Genomic DNA, 15179 nt, shown 5'->3' with positions numbered 1-15179 from the left:
ACTGTGGTACTTACATGGCCTGATGGATCCGCCTCCAATGTCTACTATAGAGCAGTAATCACTCCTGCAATCACAAGGACAAAGACATTTTTAAGTTTCTCCTCTTTAAGAACTTGATCCATTGCAAACAGACAGGCTGACAAAGAGCTTCTGCGAACTAGGCCTCTCACATTTCGGAACCCGTCTGCCTTTTAAGATAAATACCGAAAACTAGCTAGGTGAGCGTTCCCTATCACTTCAACACCCAGAGGCATTTATCTAAAAAATTACATTATCTCACTTGTTAGGATCCAAATCCATCCATTATTAGTTCAGCAGGAGTAAGGCTACATTTGGCAAAGGTGGAGCATCTCCACAAAACCTCTCTTTGTTCCAAGTCTCAGGAGGCATTAAACCAAAGCTTTTACCAATCCTAATGCTTTCCGGACTAGACTACATTAATTTATACACACAGTCTCAAGTAGGTGTATACACACGATTTAAAAAATACATAGCTCTACGACAAAAAAAACAAGGAGTCTGCAATACGAGATAAAGCCAGTTGAATTACAAGCCTGTTCATTTAAATATAACAGATTACTTGTACCTGCTTCACCTTGAATAAAACCAGAAAAGCAGTAAAAAGCCATTTTAGAAATATACCTACTATGTGCTTCTGATATCACTAATATTTTCCCCCTGTAAAACTCCTTTACAGAAAGACAAAAGGGGGAAAACATGTCCTTTAACGGATACATACAGTGTGCTTCTGATATTCGTGGAATTTATCAGCAGAGAATTATAACACTGAAAGAGAGCTCAATAGAGAGGGAGGGAAGGAGAGAGAGGGAGGGAAGGAGAGAGAGAGAAAAAGAATAAAGACCATGCTCAACAGACCCATCTTCAAGCTAACTGCCCAGAAGTCTTCTAAGAGTAGCCAACTGGTCTACTTTTTACTTAAGACCCTCATGGAAGAACATATACCATATTCTACTGGAAAATGTCTGAAAGGAGTTTTGTTTTTTTAATACAAAGATGATTCTCTCTTTATATGGTCTGCAGCATATAACTACCCTTCACAGCACTAACATTTTCGTCTGTGTCAACAGTCTCTGAACAAAGCAGAGGGTTGGTGCACTGGGGCAACATACAAGAGCAGATTCAACCTGCTGTCATTCCAAATCCACCATCTCCATGAAACAGTCTGGCCTCAAATGCTTGCTAAGGAAGGGTAGAAGGCTGGAAGGAACTGAATCAATGCTGGTGACCACGGGGCCCCTTTTGTACCAGCTTCATTCTGAGATAGCTTTGAGGTGAAGGAATGGGTTATCATGATACAGAAAAAGCTACTAACTCCTGTAAGCAGCACCAAGATACATTTCAAGAAAACAGTCCTAAGCATCTTGGTCAACATCAAAAACACATTCTCATGTAAGCAGTATCAGCTAACAAAATGAACACCCATGTGCCTCCGACCGAAATAATATCAACTTACTTTCAGCACCTTAACTCTTTTCTGTATGTTTTCATAAACACCTAATTTGGTATATTACATGGCAATTTGCCTTTGAATACTGCGATCAAGTGCACAGGCCGTGGTGACTTAATGAATCATACCAGTAGTGAGATTGGTATGATTCATAAGTCAAAATGTTCATGATGTGCCAAAAGGAAGAGAAAAGTTCATTACCCTTTACCTCCCCCAACGCCTTCAAATCTGGATTTTCTTTAATAATACTCATACTAATTAAGAACTCAATCTCGACTTCACTTTAAGAATCAGACAAGCTATTCCCTGAGTCATACGAAAACTACTGCATTATGCTTGGCTCTATACATTAGCAAAATTCGTGGTCACCAAGAAACCCAAAGGCCATTCACTTTTATCCTCAGCAAAGCTTTAATGTTCAACTAATCTTAAATAGCATTTCCTGCAGAGCCAAGTATATAAGATTAAAGTTTATAGCCATTTCTAGCTGTGTCTCTAGATAAAGAAAATGTTGAAGGAAGTCCTTTCTCCTTCCTAATTTTCAAAACCAGCACCACTCCACAGCTTTCATCAAGATTTTACCTAAAGTATCTTTTCTAGGTATTAATAGGCTCCCTCAATCTCTTCCTGGGCTTATGCTTTGATTTTCCTCCCTTAATTATACCTAAACTTGTGAAAGCACTTGTAAATAGAGATCATGGGAATGCAATTCAAACTAGAAAGAATAAGGTAGCAATCATTGGAGATAGACAGAGAGTAGCTAGGAAAAATTGGAATCCCATTTTCAACCAACCTATACCCCTTTCATTTTATATTTCGGATAAAATATATTATAAATGACCCACAAACAAAATAATCTACTTGATGAGCTCTGCCCTCCAGAGCGGCATTCTATCAGAAATCTGCATCTGAGTATCTTGCCTATCGCCCCTTCCCCATTCAAAGCATCTCTAAAAGTGAGCCATGATAAACGCAGCTTGTTAAGGACCACCTCTGCAGCACCTACTCTGCATCTGATGACACAGGATAATGGAGGCCAATTCCAGACTGGTGGGTCTCACACCTCTTTGTCCCTAATGCCCTTCAGCACCGTCATCTGTTGGGTTGATCCCTTTTCAATTTTACACTCAACTGTTCCATCCTCTTATTCCCTATGGACAATGCCTCTCCAAATAGAGAGTCTCAGAATCTTTATGTGACCAGGGATACAACTCAAAGCAGGCTTTCCCTCTCGTCGTTCCACAGCCTAAGCAAAGGTGGCTCATTGTGAACACCAAAGCTGTCCCTACATTGATTCATGTGAGCAAATAGCTGAAGGGAGTTTATGGCTCTGCTTAAAATATCTTCGTGCCTAGAAAAAAGATTTCCAACGATAAGACCACTGAGCGCTTACACATTAGAAACAAATCATGACCATCGTTATAAGCGTTTTTTAAATTTGTCCTTTAATTCTTTTCATTTTTTTAATTGAAGTATAATTGATTTTACAATATCATGTTAGTTTCAGGTGTACAGCACGATTCAATTTAATATGTATTTCTATATATTATATATATATATATTTTTCTTCTTCAGATTCTCTTCCCTTATAGGTTATTACAAAATATTGAGTATAGTTCCCTATCATTATAAGATTTAAGTCATTCAATCTTCCTTAAGGAACATCAGACAGTCACAGAGAAAAAAAGGCCCATAATTACAAGAGTGGCTTCATATGGCTTTCACCTTAGGTTGGGCAGAGCGGCTAAATTTACCGCACAGCACGATTTTGCCCAGTTACAAAGATCTAGAGTGGTCCTTGACATCAGAACTTCTACAATTTTGACCTGATACGTTTGGTTTCATCACATTTCAAACTTGCTAGCATCTTTCCATTTCGGTGAGGTCTTTCATCAAGGCTCCACTGAGAGCTTCCCAAAACAGACTCCAATCTAAATTTGCCTCACATGGCTCACACTGCCCGGACTCAAAGGCAGAGGCCCAACCTCACAAACCCAGTGCCTCTCCACGCCTCTGCCTCCTTGTGTCTGAAGGAGAGATAACCACAGCGCCTCAGTCAGAAAGGATGGGGGGGATTCACAAACTACTGCGCCCAAAAAGCACGGCTGCCTCATCAGAGAGGCAGCGAACCCTCTACAAATGTTAGCAATTATTATTACTGTGGTTGTTACTGCTATAAGAGGATAATAAACTAAAAGGATAATAAAAGGGCAGTTCTAGAACCGGTCAGAAGCCTGAAACCACAGCCTGGTGGTGCCCGATGCATTACATTTTGATTTTGCTAACAGCTATTTTGTCAGGCAGGTGTGACAATTAACAGTGATTTAGTGCCTTGGGCCCTGGAATACCCTTACTTAACGTGACCGTTCTACAGATGGTCCCTAGGTAAAGTGCTCGATTTACAAATAAGAAAAAAAAATTGCATTCCTTGCGACTTCCGAATTCATCACTAACTTGGATTACAGAGAGAATACTTGTAGCCAAACAAGTTTACCCAAGATTTTTACCAAGACACGGGCCAGGAGACCACTTACCAAGGTTTGCAACTATTTTTAACATTCAATGACAACGTCACAAAGAGCAGATCCCCTTTACAAAACTGGCACATAACCCCAAACAAAACTCAGTATTTTCATCAAAATTATTTTTAACAGCCACCAGGGAATTAATCTTAAAATTCTGGTTTTGGAACCATCAGAGTTACACCTGTTTCTCTCCCCTAGCCTAATGGCTCTCGACGTACAGCCCCGGAAGCAGCAGCAGCAGCACCTGGGGAAGTTGGGAATGCGAAAATCTCAGACCCCACCGCACACCTACCGAATCAGAAACTCGGCTGGGGTCCGGCCATCTATCTGAACAAGCCCCCCAGGAGTCTGGGATGTAGTCTCAAGTCTGAGAACTGCTGCCAATAGGCTATTCACATGTGGCCTGGGACATCACTTCAGGCAGCTCTTTTCCTTAAAAAACTATCTGGCATTTTTCTGTTCCTTAAAAACCTGCTATAGGATGATGTCAACTGCTCCTTTCTATTTTTAATTCCTCACGATGAGGCTGAGGATGATTCATTCGGCACCTTATGTGATCACTTAAATAAGTAAGGCTCCTTCTCTCCCACCCCTAATGGAAGGTGACTGATGCCTGTTAGTTCTGATGTAATTATAGGAACAATTCAGTAACAAAAGCCTGTCCTTTATCAACCTCGGCGAAAGCTGTAGCAGAGAGTTATAATTATAACGCTCCATTCTTTTCCACAATGTGTGCATAATAATGTATCCTTTGAAACTGATCCTACTGCATGTCATAACAAGGAAACACAGAACTCGGGATCAAATTTAGTTTATTGTAAATAGAGATCAAAACTGCAAGTGTTTGGGCAAACCTTTTCAACTGACAGGAAACAAGTATGTATTAACCATCTGGCTTGGTCTCATTTATCTAAGTGAAACATGAAAAAAGAACCTTGATTTGCTGCTTTCCATGGGTCCCAAGGCGACCTCACAAAACTGAATGGGTCTTATCACCAGACACCACCCATCATCTAACTAATTATCAAAGCGGGAAGCATTAAGGGGCATTTCCTAAATAATAAATAACCCTTCCCTATACCTTTAATTTGTTGAAGTGTGTATTAATTCGAAGTTAATTTCATACCTGCTGTGAGGTCTCCTGATGAATTGTGACTACCAACATATTATTAATTTCCCTTTCCTTTTTGATTAATTTCACACTTAGGCTGGGTAAGAAAGGCAAGATTAATGATGTCTGCAAGACAATGTTTGGTTCTTGTAAGATACTAAATCAACCTCAACTGTTGAAGTAAACAGAGAACCCAGATAAGGAAATGATAATGGAATCATCTCCAGGAGGTGTCCAAGGTGCCATGCAAATAAATGCCCAGAACCCCAGAGAGTGTTTAAGCTGTCAACTCCAGTTAATACTCTTCTGGGAGGGGAGGAGAATGAAAGTTGGAACTCTGAAGATTGCAAGACACACTGATAAACTTGTGCCCTTACCAGTGACTGCAGCGACGGATTTATTTATCACACTATAGTTCTCAATTTTGCAAGGGTCCCTCTGTGTATTACTTAGCCTCTTCACAGCCTTCTTGCCTTCCCCCCACTCTCTCTGTGACAGTCTCAGGACTCCTAGCTCAACGTGTGAAGAGACAGATCTCCTTCATCAAAGGATATAAAGAAAAGGAGTATAAACTCAATCGCATCATGCACTTTTCAATAGTCAGGGACCTTTGTGTATATATGCTAATCCTATTTCCAGTAACACCACCTACATTCATTGAGAACCTGCTATGTGCCAAGACACTAGGAACTCTGTATAAGTTATCCAACCTAACAAGAGCTCTTGGAGGTCCTATCACACACATTTTACAGATCAAGAAACGGAGGCTTAGAAACCTAAATATCTTGCATAAGTGAACCCCATCTTCACACAGATCTGTCAGGCTCCTAAGCCTGGAGTCTTCCATACCATACTGCTTCTCTGGGCGCATGAGTGAAGAGAACGTTTACGGCTGTGTGGAAATTATTCCCGAAGACCTGAAAGCTACGGGCATGCCACTCTCCTCTAAGAAACTTCCCTGCCTACTCCAGTTCCAATGACCCAAGTCTTCTTTGAAGTCCAACATTTTTTCTTTTATACTGGAGTATAGCTGATTAACAATGATGTGTTAGTTACAGGTGTACAGCAAGTTATACCCATACAAGTATCCATTCTTTTTCAAGTTCTTTTCCTATTTAGATTATTACGGAATATTGAGCAGAGTTCCCTGTGCTATACAGTGGGTCCTTGTGGGTTATCTATTTTATATATAGCAGTGTGTACATGTCAATCCCAAACTCCCAGTCTATCCCTCTCCCCCACCCACCCTTTCCCCCTGGTAACCATAAATTCATTCTCTAAGTCTGTGAGTGCTTCTGTTTTGTAACTAAGTTCATCTGTATTATTTTTTTAGATTTTTGAAGTCCAACATCTAAATAAAATTCCACAATTCTATGCTATCTCTTAGACTTTCTAACGTCCACTAGAGTACCCTGTATCTTACATCTCCCCTCACAAACAAGCCTGCCCAAATAAGACCTATATCTAAGTTCTAAACACGGCCATCCGTCATCTCTGGCCATTGTCTAGAGCATCATCAATATAGTAGTAGCCACTTGCTACATGTGGCTATTTAAGTTACAAGTAAATGAAATAAAAAACTCAGTTCCTCAGACACACTAGGCACATTTCAAGTACTCCGTAACTTCATGTGGCTAGTGGCTACCATGTTGGACAGCAGAGATACAGAACATCTCCATCGTGGCAGAAAGTTCTACTGGACAGCACAGGGGTAGAGATATTTCAGGACAGCATCTTTTCATCTGAAATCCTTCTGACACTGTACAGAAGGACACAGCCTCTTCACAGAACTAATTAAGGGCTTCACTAGGCTAACTGAGGCCATACCTACGTGTCTTCAGATGTCATCTTTTAGGAATAACACTCCTTGAGAAGTTAGGTCACTGGATAAACGTATAAAGCAAGCAGACCGACCTCATACAACACAAAGTGTCAGAAACTAGAGGTGCTAAGGAACAATCATCGTAATAAGGCCTTCCATTCGGGAATAACCACCCTATGGAACCACAGGTCGGGATTCACCAGGAACAAACACACAGACACACGCATGGCCACCCACACAGGGGCATCCCCAGACTCTTCCTCAACAAAGCCCTCTCCGCTATTCCTCCTGGGCAAGACAAGGTCCCTGCGTTTGGTCTCTTGTTTCTAACTATTAAGTAAATCAATGCAAGAAAATCACCTTTCAATCAGATTGGTATTTCCCACCAATCACTCTCAATTGCTTCATTAAAAGCTGGAGAATCAACAATGAGACAGGCTTTTGGTGACAATGACAGCCTGACAGTAGGCTAGAAAAGAGAGCCTCAGTCCCCTCAGTGACACCTGACCTGGAGGGAGTTACTTAAAAGACTTCCAGGAATTAAAAAACTTGAGAAACTCTGGGTAGAGCTCCACTTTGGGGGAGGATCCTAAAATACAGTGTTGGTTACTGCTGGATTAGAACAGCCCTGGGTGGGACACACAGAGCGATAAAGAGGCAAGGTCACTGATCTGACCTTCGATTGTTCCAACCTGCAAGTGCCCTACACGAGGCATTTCTTCTCTCTCTCTCTCCATTCTTCACTGCTTTCTCTTTCCTCCCTCCCCACTGCTGTCTATGCACCAGGCCCCTAAGAATGAACTCCACGCCCAAGATAAGCCAGACTTCATGGCTGCCAATATTGGTCTATAAAGTGGTAGACGGACAACTGAATGCCACCTCCACTGCCAACTCATTTAGGTAATTACAGTAACCCCTTGAGAGTCCCAGACTCAAATCAGCATACAGGTCAGACCTGGGTCTCTCTGACCACAGTAATGGATGGGAACTTTGTAAAGCTAAGACAAGAAATCGAGGAGGAGAGTTTTCGAATAAAAATGCAAATCAATTCATCCTCGGTTGGGGGAAGGTAATGGTAAACTAACATGTTCCTCTCTTAGAGCCTATGAAAGTCATCTCTGAACTCCCAACTCCATCACATGAGTAAGGCCGACTTCTGCCTCTCTTCTCGGCATTACTCACCTTTGCTTAAGGACCACAGCCAATGGAATCACTAACTCTAAGGAGAGGTCCAGCATTAACCCTTTCCTACCCAGTAGCTCACAACAGCTTTGTAACCTGGGGGACCTTTCTCTAGCCTCATCCCTCCACCTCCCAATCCTTTCCTGACCACCTGCCAGGTGAGCCTTGGGAAGCAACCCCCAGGCCAGGCCTCTCCACATCAATAAGGTGGGTCAGGTGCCACCATCTCTAAGATCAAAAACCCTGGCCTTGGGCTTCCCTGGTGGCGCAGTGGTTGAGAATCTGCCTGCCAATGCAGGGGACACGGGTTCGAGCCCTGGTCTGGGAAGATCCCACATGCCGCAGAGCAACTGGGCCCGTGAGCCACAATTACTGAGCCTGCGCGTCTGGAGCCTGTACTCCGCAACAAGAGAGGCCGCGGTAGTGAGAGGCCCGCGCACCGCGATGAAGAGTGGCCCCCGCTTGCCACAACTAGAGAAAGCCCTCGCACAGAAACGAAGACCCAACACAGCCATAAATAAAATAAATAAATAAATAAAATTTGAAAAAAAAGAAAATGCTCCCTATTAAAAAAAAACCCTGGCCTTGAGGCTCTCCTGAATTAGGATGGATGGCTCTGCTCAAGCCAGCTTATCTACTTTTTCTCCCTCTTGTCTTCAGGTCTTCCCTGCCCCCAATACATCCAACTTACCCTCCATAACACCGACAACATCTGCTCTGGGAAACCTTCCCAGGCCTGAAATGCCCATCCCCTTTTGGGTGTGGTAATACTAATAACCAGTCATCTCCTCAAGAACAGGGGACGTCCTACACTTCCCCGTATCTCTGAATAGCCAGAGCCAGACTCTTACACAAAAGCAACGCTCTGCAAGTATTTGCTAATCCACTGAAAACAGCTGCTATCCATGCTGGTAAGTTCATTATTTCGACAGTGGGTTCTCAGACCATGAAGACCCCTTCCACATCCAGTTTGCTCACTGCGAGCCCATGGAGGCTCCCGACTCCGCCTTGTGATTCCAGCTCCACCATTTATCAGGAAAGGCACTTAACACCTCTAAAGCCTCAGTATTGTCTTTTGTGAAACCAAGGTCATAAGAGTACCAATCCCCCACCCACGCTCCCTGACCCCAGGCAATGTGGCCTGGAGACAAAGGTAAAGCACTTAGCATAGGGCCTAGCACACAGCAGCCATTCAAGGGTTACCTTTACCCTCTCTCTTTCTGCCGTTATTAGTAAATCTCCTTAAGGGGACGTGGAGCATAGTAGAAATAACAGGGTCATGGGAACAAAAGAAACCTGCGTTCAGATCCCAACTCAGTTCAGATCCCAGCTGTGGAAACTTGGGGAAATTATTTCACCACTCAGCTTTAGTATCTTCATCTGTAAACTGGGGTTAGCAATCAACCTTAAGGGGCTAGTCTAAGAATTATACAAGGGAATGTACCTGAAGTTCCCCATACCTAGTCAGCAATTCACTCTGTGCCGTTTATTAAATATGATTTTAATTCAGTCAAAACATAACTGAAAAGGAAAAAAAACACCTCTGTATCCTCCCCCATCACTGTCACCCCCTTCCAGTCACATTGTTTAAGTCCATAAACCAGGCCCCGGCCATTCTGAAACACAGCAGGACCCTGTGGGGTGCTCTTGGGCACAAAAGCCTTGCCGTGTGCCCCGTTTCTTGTTTGCAGGAAAAAGGCTTCGGCCTCCCAGACCTTTTCTGAGTTCTGAGTCAAACAGTTACTAATTAGGGAGTGAGGGAATACAGGAAACAAACGAAAGGCGGTCAAACAATAGTGCAGGATGGGGCCCGGTTCTGGTTCCTCCGGGGGGATGTGCGTAATAATTTGATCCGAATCTCTGAGTTCGTCTACAGGAACCAGGGCCCCCCACCCAGGTGGAGGAAGGTAGCTTCAGGCTGAGCAAAAGCACGTGGACCCCAGACCGGCTGGAACCAGATGGCTGATGACGGAGATACCTGAACACCACCCCGTTCCCCCTGCAACAAGCGATCAGAGGAAGCCCTCAGCCCAAACTGTGCCCATACAAACTCTTCCCCAAAAACCATCAGGGGGTTCGGGTCCTTGAGCACCAGCTGTCCCGTTCTCCTTGCTGGGCTCTGCAGTCCACATTTCTCCCCTCCAGACAACCACGATTCGGTTTGTTTGGCCTCACCGCGCGCTGTGCGCACAAACTCGGAAACTCGGCTTCGACAAAAGTTTCAGCTGCCAATCCGCACCCCCGGGGTCATCAGCCAGAGTCCTCACACAGTGAATGCCAGAAAATTCCACCCGGCGCTGCAAGGAGACCCACTGCCTTAAGGCAAACCACGTGCATTCTCACTTCCATCAAGTCCCCATCTCCAAATATTCACATCTACTCAGACTGACACTTAACACTAGCGAGGCCATTCCTGAAAGGAAAATACACTAGGACAATTAGCTACTTTTCCAAAACAAACCTATGATTGAAGTCATTCTAACCAAACAAGAGCCCCAAGCACCAGGGGAGAGAAAAACCCACAAGTCTGAATATTCAAACAAGTGGCTGAAACCCTTGCAACCCCAGAAAGGAAGTCCCCAGCCAGGATCACACTCTCATTGGAAAGAAAAAGAAACTCCACTCTTTCAGATCAATTTGCAAGTTTCCGGAAACTCAAGAGTGGGCGTTGGAGCATTACAGAGGCCTGGTGCGTCCCCTCTCCCCTTCCACGGGGCCCTGGGGGCCCTGAGGGTCCTGACGGCTGCCTCCCCCTAGCTCCAGGCCGGGGGCCCAGGAGGCCCAAGCGCCGATCCCCCCAGGGCCGGAGGGGAGAGGAAGGGCAAGGAGGCAGCATTCAGGGGTTACAGGAGTTACTGGGTAAGCAGGTTCCCACCAGAAATATGCGTCTTCCCTGCGATGGTCGTCATCCCCAGAGCTGAAAGAGGACTTCCTTTCCTTCCCAGAGTACCCAGCTCAGCTCAGTCCAGCCCAGCCGACCCCTCGATGCCCCGGGCTCGCTCAGGCTCACAGGCTCTTACCCCAGGCCCGCTCAGTCAGCTGGTCCAAGGACAGCCATTCTCCCCGACACAGGCGGGGGCAGGCTTGGCGGCATGCAGACACAGGCGGGGGCAGGCTTGGCGGCATCCAGGGCGAGGGAGCCGTGCTTCACAAGGGCCTGCGTGTCCCTAAAGAGCTGCAGACTCACCGACCATCCGCGAATCCTCCGAGCGGCTCTCCACCTCGACCTTCCTCAGCTCCACTACCTCCTCCAGGGGTCCCCAGGTTTCCCCTCGCCCAAACCTGCCCCCGGGGGCTGGCAGACGTGGTTAAACTCTTCAATCACCAGAAGGTATCAGATAACACAGCAGAGGCGGCCAGCATTACCCACCGCTCCGCAGCCAGCCACAAGCTCCAGGATCGGTGACTTTTACAACCACCCCCCCGTTTGCAGATGAAGGAACGGAGGCTCAGAGAGTTAAAATAACAGGCACCGAGTCACACAGCTGACAGGCGGTGGTGCCATGACGCGGACCCAACTAAGCACACAGCTCTCCCTTGTAACCTCTGGACGGGCCACGTACCTTCCAGCCACTCTCCACCATCCGTTCTCTCACCGCCTCTTCATCGGAGGAAAGGATGACCTCTTAATAAGCCCAACTCACCATCATCAGCTGCTGTGTGCTGGGGGAGGGGAGCAGGGAGGACCAGTTGCATCCACCCCCAGCTGTACCCACCGCCTCATCAGCATCTCTCCCACGAGGCTCGGGCAAGCCAGACGGCACTTTGCAGACATGAAAATTGAGGCTTACGCTGCAGGCCAGGCTGCACTGTCACCCAAGTCAGGCCAACGAGTCCACTGACTTGTTTGGTGTACACCCAGCCTCATTCCTGGCAACAGCAGCGTGCAGAGCTCAGGAATCTGCATTTCACTCCCCAGATGACTCTGATGCCACTTAGGAACCCCCTGGACCACCCCCCTTCCCCAGAGCGGCAGTTTTCAAGGCAGAGTTGGGAAAGGGATTTTAGACTCCCCTCGGGGGCTGTTAAAAAGATGTGCCACCATCCCCAACAAAGATAAAACCAAAGACGGGCTTCCCTGGTGGCGCAGTGGTTAAGAATCCGCCTGCCAATGCAGGTGATACGGGTTCGAGCCCCTGGTCCGGGAAGATCCCACATGCCGCGGAGCAATTAAGCCCGTGCGCCACAATTGCTGAGCATGCGCTCTAGAGCCCGCGAGCCACAACTACTGAAGCCTGCGCGCCTAGGGCCCGTGCTCCGCAACAAGAGAAGCCACCGCAATGAGAAGCCCACGTACCACAACGAAGACCCAATGCGGCCAAAAATAAATAAAATAAAATAACTTTATTAAAAATAAAAAAATAAAACCAAAGAAATAAACCCAAACAATCTGAAAACTTCTCAGGCGTAAAGAGTAAGGTGGGGAGATGGAGACAGTGATGAACTTCCCAGCTGTATGGGCTGGGGTAAAGCACGCACTGCCTTCTCTACTGAGCGACCTCATCGTGCTTCAAAGGATTTAACATTCCCAGAGATTCATTCAGCAAGCTAGTTGCAAAAGGAGGGGAGAGAGAGAAAAAGAGAAAAAGACAAACGCAGACAAGGGAGGGAAAGAGAGAAAGAGAAATCCTGGGGAAGACTTTTACATACCACAGTGACAGGAATAAAAAGACCCTTCACACACACACACACACACACACACACACACACACACACACATACACACGCTCATACACACAAACTCACAGATGATGAGTAGGACTTAGACCAGCACTCTCCAAAAGAAAAACAATGCAAGCCACATATATCATCTTAAATGTTCTAGTAACCACATTAAAAAGAAACAGGTGAGGGACTTCCCTGGCGGTCCAGTGGTTAAGACTCTGCGCTTCCACTGCAGGGGGCGGGGGTTGGACCCCTGGTCGGGGAACTAAGATCCTGCGTGCTGCGCAGCACAGCCAAAAAAAAACAACAAAGAAACAGGTGAAATTAATTTCAATAATGTAGTTTAACCCAATATATCCAAAATATTACTGTAAAACATGTAATCGGCATTTCAATACCATTAACGAAGTCTTTTACATTCTTTTCTTCACACTAAGTCTCCAAATGTCAGCGTGTATTGACAGCATGTCTCAATTCAGATTAGCTGCACTTCAAGTGCTCAAAAGCCACACGTGGCCAGTGGCTGCCATGCTCGGCAGTCCAGATTTAGACAGAGATGGGCTGGTAAAGAGGAAGAGAAGGGGTGGAAATAAGGCCTTGAACAAAGAACTAAGGGAGTATGGCATCCAGGATCATCTATGACCCACAGAGAGTGTTCATAAGGGGTCAGATGTAATCAGCCTTCAGACTCAACAGTGAGTACGTCAGCACAGTTTGCTAACCGAGAGAGAGCTGGGGTCACCATTTTGGTGCCCGAAGTACCAAGCCCACAACTGAAGAATCAAAGTCCATTACCACTCGGTAACATGGCACCCAGTTGCACATCACACACATGTGCTAGACCCCAAGCCACAGGCTGAACCCTCAGCAGCCACCCACGTGGAGCTCAGGCCTGCAAGGGAAATAGCTGAGAGCTGCCCTCTCTCTGCCCCGTGGGCATAAGCTCCACCCAAGGAAATCAGACAACAGGTTCCTTCCACCTACAGGCTGTAGAGGGGAAGGGGAACACAGGCAGGTGAGAAAAGGAGAAGGAAGATACCTTAGCACTTGCGGTGGGCAAAATAATGGCCTCCAAAGATGTCCTTGTCCCAACTCCCAGAACCTGGGAATGTTGCTTTACGTGGCAAAAGGGCCTTTGCTGATCTGATTAAGTTAAGAATCTTGAGCTGGGAAGATTATCCTGGATTATCCAGGTGGACCCAAGGTAATCAGAAGCGTTCTTATAAACGAGCGGCAGGAATGTCAGTCAGAGAAACATGGAATCCCAGGAGCAGAAGCCACAGTGATGTGATCACTTGCTTTGAAGATGGGGGTGGGGAGGGAGCCGTGAGCCAAGGAACACACGGCCGCCTCTAGAAACTGGAAAAGTCCAGGAAACAGAGTCTCCCTTACAGCATCCAGAAATAATGCAATCCTGCCGACATCTTGATTTTAGCCCAATGAGACCTCTTTTGGACTTCTGATCTCCAGAACTTTAACAAATCTGTGTTAAGCCACCAATTTTGTATCGACTCGTTACAGAAGCAATAGGAAACTAACATACCATTTGTAGAGTGGTCAGCTAGACACACACATGAGCTACCATGACGCTGCAAGGTATCAGAAGTAGTATCTGTAGTTGTCTTAGTAGTAATGGTAACCGCCACCATGTACTGAGGGCTTACTAAATCTCAAGCACCCTAACTACTTCACCAACGTTTTTAAAAATATACTTTTCATTTTGGAATAACTTTCAATTTACTGAAAAGTGGCAAAGATAGTACAGAGCCCCTGTATCTGTTCACCCAGCTTCCTGAATGCTAACCTCTTACACAACCATGATACATTTGTCAAAACCAGGAAATTAACATCAGCACAACACCATTAACGAAACTACAGACTTTATTTGGAATCCACCGGTTGTCACAAATATTTTATCTTCCCAAGACCCCTACGAGGTGAGTACCATTCTAATCGCCATATGATAAACAAGGAGACTGAGGCTTAATAAGATCCAATCACTTGCTGGGCGTCACAACAGTGAACACTAGCAAGGCTTTTCAACTTGATGCCTCTGTTTGGCTTTTCAACTTGACCCCTACACCCTAAGCTCCCCTGGATATCATCATCCCTGTCTTACAGGACAGGAAAACCCAAGCAGAAGCAAGTTACCCAAAGGCATGCTATCGGAAGCAACAGCAAACCTGGGGGCGTCTGACTCCAAAGATCACGGTCCAGCAACACCGTCTCCCTCCCTGTCATGGAGGGATGAGGAGCCTCCAGGGGCCATGAAAAGCTCCTGAGATCCATGAAAGTATCGTGGCGGCTGTGATGGGAAAGAGGGGATCAGGCCTCTGGGCGACGCCCACCTGCCTAGGGCCACTAGGTAAACCTAAGAGCTCCCTGTGGCTCTCGGTCAGCAAGGGG

General features: G+C 45.9%; 1 protein-coding gene across 7 annotated transcripts in view; it reads right to left on the bottom strand.

The window, feature by feature from the left end:
- The window catches only part of MGAT5 (alpha-1,6-mannosylglycoprotein 6-beta-N-acetylglucosaminyltransferase), a 374663-nt gene that overhangs the window by 321452 nt on the left and 38032 nt on the right, over positions 1 to 15179 (bottom strand). For 4 of the 7 annotated variants that reach the window (XM_082465860.1, XM_082465863.1, XM_082465859.1 and 1 more), the window contains exon 2: positions 15 to 64. The exons of the other annotated variants lie outside the window; for them this stretch is intronic. The gene's annotated coding sequence lies outside the window, so the exon portion shown is untranslated. The remainder of the gene's footprint in view (positions 1 to 14; positions 65 to 15179) is intronic. 7 annotated transcript variants of the gene reach the window in all.

Source organism: Balaenoptera physalus, assembly GCF_965194825.1.
Source record: "Balaenoptera physalus genome assembly, chromosome: 6".
NCBI lineage: Eukaryota > Metazoa > Chordata > Mammalia > Artiodactyla > Balaenopteridae > Balaenoptera > Balaenoptera physalus.
The sequence above is the reverse complement of the archived record's forward strand: the minus strand, read 5'-3'. Positions and strand labels throughout refer to the sequence as shown.